General features: G+C 44.1%; 1 non-coding gene across 1 annotated transcript; it reads right to left on the reverse strand.

The window, feature by feature from the left end:
• Positions 1-439: 439 nt before the first annotated feature.
• Positions 440-4,165, reverse strand: LOC102748791 (uncharacterized). The gene is made up of 2 exons (XR_014142712.1): positions 3,595-4,165; positions 440-2,135 (listed from the first exon to the last, which is right to left on the reverse strand). It is a non-coding gene; the product is annotated as an uncharacterized LOC102748791 (transcript).
• Between the last annotated feature and the right edge of the window lie 9 nt (positions 4,166-4,174).

Consider the following 4,174-nt stretch of genomic DNA (forward strand, 5'->3'; position numbering starts at 1 on the left):
TTCTATTACTGTAGAAGAAAGGGAGCATAAATATTTGGGACCACGAAAGGTCTGTCACAAGAACAGAAAGGAGAATGAACTTGTCATGAAACGGAGCCAAACAAATGATTCCTTGTCATCAGCTGCTGGGCAGGAGGCACAGTCTTATCTCATGCTTATAAATCATATACCTATCATTGAATAAAAAAAGACCCAAGAGTACAAAGAATTATTTCTTCTTTTTAATATCTGCAATGAAGAAAGGATTCCACTTTCCTGAAACCATTTTTCTAAAACAAAACAAAAATGCCCTCCCTTCCTCTGAAAGCACTTTGACCACAGATTCCCCTTGGCCGGCGAGCTCACACCTTCCCACTTCCTTGACCAAAACCCCCCATCAATACAAAAGCCCCACTGGACCAGCACCTCTGAACAACCAACATACGCTGTGACAACATCATAAATTAGAAAATCACAGCAACTTTATTCATTTGCAAGGTACAGAGAGAAAGCATAAAATGTTTGCTTTTCTAGACTGCCGACATAAGCTTTTCAAACTGTTTAAATAACACCAATAACATGATTAGATATCACATCTTTCAGAAACCTAATGCTATTTATTGGCTTTAAAAATATTTTCAACTGAAACCAAGTACATATTTATACATGTAAATACATTATGTAAAAATTACCTATAATTCCTTTGAAAAACAGTATGATGCAGTTATTAATACTAAACTTTATTATAATTTAAGATTCTATATGATAAACCTGATAAGGCCTTATATGTAATTATTTGGGGGGGATGTCTAATTTACAAACTTCACCCAGCTTAGAACTGGAAGGAATTTTAGGTAATCACCTGGTTCAGCAAACTCCTTAGGACAAATAAAGAATTATTATCACTTTTTAGATCAAGTTACATGAACTACTGATGTTTAGTGACTCACCCAAGGCCACATAGTTATTAGATTTCCTCTTTCCTCAGCTTTTTTTTCCCCCCTAGGCAAACAGATCTCAAAGCTGATTTCATGTGTAAGCATAAGACATTTAAGTGCAAGATAATTTCCTAAGAAATCCCATTCCAGGATCCACTGTGCTTATTTAGTAAGATAAATTAAATCTGTGTAATGAAAATATACAAGCAGCATTGCATTTAGCTTCTTGGCTCCAATTTTAATTAGTAAAGCAGAGCCCCACACTGAGGAGAAACATGATGTAAATATCAATATAAATATATTGCTCGATTGGCTAAGTTTAATGCATCTAGCTCAGTCCAAAACACTCATTATATCCAAAACCGTGTTGTCAGGGGAAAAGAAAGAAATATAAATAAGCAGAACATAATTCAAAGAAGGTTGGTGTATTTGTATTTCGAGCACCTGGGGTTGGCAGTCTCTGTATTTGACTCTGAAGTGCTAACCACGAGGACCATCTCAGAGGTGGTAGGGCACAGTCTAGGTCTTCTGGGTAAGTGTCCTCTACCCAAAGATGACTCTGTGGGAGTGTCCTCAGACAGCCAGGACACGTGGACCCTTTCTTCAAGAGTACTTGGCCCTAGGATCAGGGCCAAGTCCCCAGCGAAGTGCAGCCATTTTGGGAAGAAGGCAAGTCTACCACATGGAGATCTCATCAGTGGCCCACGTGTAGGCATGGGAGAGGCTGAGGAGCTTCCATTGATTTGGGAGATCTTCCTGGTTACTTCTGTATACCTCATGCTTTCTGGATGAGAAAAACTTGGAGGGATTTGGTAGGGACGTAGTTAAAAATACATACCAAGAAAACATTTGTTATACTTGAAGAAAGCAACCACTGATCTCTGGCTGGAACATGACAGTCTCAACCTGGATGGGTCCATTGGTCAAAAGGGAGGACAATGGTTTAAGTAAAATCGAAATGTCTGGTCTCCAGTTTTCTAGGACATACTATGTTTATGCAACAGTAATCTGGGGAAACCAGGTAACCAGTCGTGGGCCTAGATGCATCAAACAACATCAAATCTAGCAAAATGTATAATTACATTTTGCAGTAATTACAATTAATTACAATTATTCTGGATTATGCTTAAGACCATCTGGAGGACTTTTTCTCTTGAGGGGCTGGCATCAACTACGTGGCAACAAGGGTTCTCCATCCGCTGATAGGACACTTCTACCCTGGGGACAGACAGAATGAAAAGAGTTGGCTTATTTTTTAACACGGCTCTCCATGCAAATGCTATTTTCCTACCATAATGGACATAGCTTACAGCAAGGGCCCCATCTGGCTTATCTCACTGTTCCCCTCAGCCACTAGCTTTGTCCATGGGAGACATTTGATACATTTTTTTAATAAATCATAAATTCATAATAAGGCTTAATAGCTAGCCTTTATTGATACCTATTACCTACCAAGCATCAGCATTCGGCATGATTCTTCTGGTTTCATACTCAGGGTGACCTCAGGAAGGGAACCACGTCATCCCCATTTTGTAGAAAAAGTAGCAGAGGCTCAAAGAGATTAACTAATGGGACAACTGCGAAATGTCTCCACAGTCTGTGCCCTGAAGGATCTCAGACAAGCCAGAGGTCCTCAGCATACGCACTGTTTTCATGGCTGAGTCTTCTAAAATTGCACTGGGTTTCCACATCTCCCTTTGGGGTGACCTATCCTTGATACCTCTGAATGAGTGTGCGGACGGCCCGACAGAAGTATGATGGCAGGTGGTTACAACACATGCTGTTTACCACTTCCTAGCTGAGTGAAGCTAACAAATTTCTTTCCCCTCTGCCTCCGTCTTCTCATCTGTAAAATGAGGACTGACATCATGTCTTCCTGGTGAGTTTGTCACGAGGTCTAATTGAATTAGTGCAAGTAAATGGTCTGACGTGGTTTCTCTGAGCACAGCAGAGTTGTTATTCAATTATTTGTAACAGGATTGTGTTATGATAGCACTGCTTTCGTTGTTTATTTATCTAAACTACCCTGCTTTGGCTTTTCGAACCTGTCCTACAGAGCTGACTCATGCTCAGCCATCAAGCAAGAAGACAGCCCAGACTCTCCCGCTAGTGTTTCGTAGATTTCTAATGAAAACGAAAGCACTGCCTTTAAAATCAGAAACACTGTGATTTTAATCCCAGTTTTACTAAAGAGCACCCGGGCCAACCTAGACAAATCACTTAGTCCTTTGAGCCCCAGTTTTGTAAACTGTAAAGTATGGCTCATGTTCACTTGCCAGGATCAGAGAGCATCAGAACCCAAACGCCTGACACACGGGAAGCACCTACTAAGGAAAAGTCACCGCGAGCTCATCAGCACTCGGTGCCCATTAGATTATGACTGGGGAGCCAAGACCCAGGAACGTGCATGGTCTTAGCCAGGTTCACACTGTGTCTGGCACAGCCAGGACTAGAAGGGAGGTCTGAGGCCCCGTCAGATAGCCTGGGGCTTTACCGTCACGATGCCAAAGCCCTGGGGGAACAATAGCGTCAGAAGGAGCTGAACCCCCTTGGAGGATATTGTATCGTGGGTCTGAGAGATGGGAATGATGTCCTTTTCTCCACGTTCGTAAAGTCAGAGCGGATCCCACTCACCACCATGGCCGGGAACCCCTGCCATGCACACCAGGACACCTACTTTTGACGGAATATGCTGTTGGCCTCCAGTTCAGCTTCCTCTCTGGTCCTCTCCATGCCCCGGCGCTCAATCCGACGCATCCGCTCCTCGGGACTCACTGTGAGCAGCAGGACCAGGTCGGGCTTGAGCAGGTCCCTGGGCCACTGGTATATAGGATGATGGGCCGGGGGCAGGTGCTGGAGCCCCCCGGTCACCTCGGTGGCCATGGCATAGGTGGCCGTGCTGTGCCAGTACCTGAGAAGGGGACCAGGAGTGAGTTCTGCATCCACAGAGGCCAAGGTCAGGGCGCGCCTGAAAATCAGCTGGGGGAGAAAGCTGAAACCAGGGATGGCTCCGCTCAAGTTTCCTTAGCATTGCATGTATCAAATAAATAAAACTAAATCTTATTTTTTTAAGATTTTGTTTTATTTGAGAGACAGCAGAGTGAGCGAGAGAAAACGCCAGTTGGGGGGAGGGGCAGAGGGAGAAGGAGAAGCAGGCTCTGCACCGATCAGGGAGCCCGATGCAGGACTCGATCTCAGGACCCTGGGATCACGACCTGAGCCGAAGGTCAAAGCTTCGCCGACTGAGCCACCCAGGC

This window comes from Leptonychotes weddellii, unplaced genomic scaffold (assembly GCF_054177405.1).
Source record: "Leptonychotes weddellii isolate Sample4059 unplaced genomic scaffold, ASM5417740v2 HiC_scaffold_8802, whole genome shotgun sequence".
Lineage (NCBI taxonomy): Eukaryota > Metazoa > Chordata > Mammalia > Carnivora > Phocidae > Leptonychotes > Leptonychotes weddellii.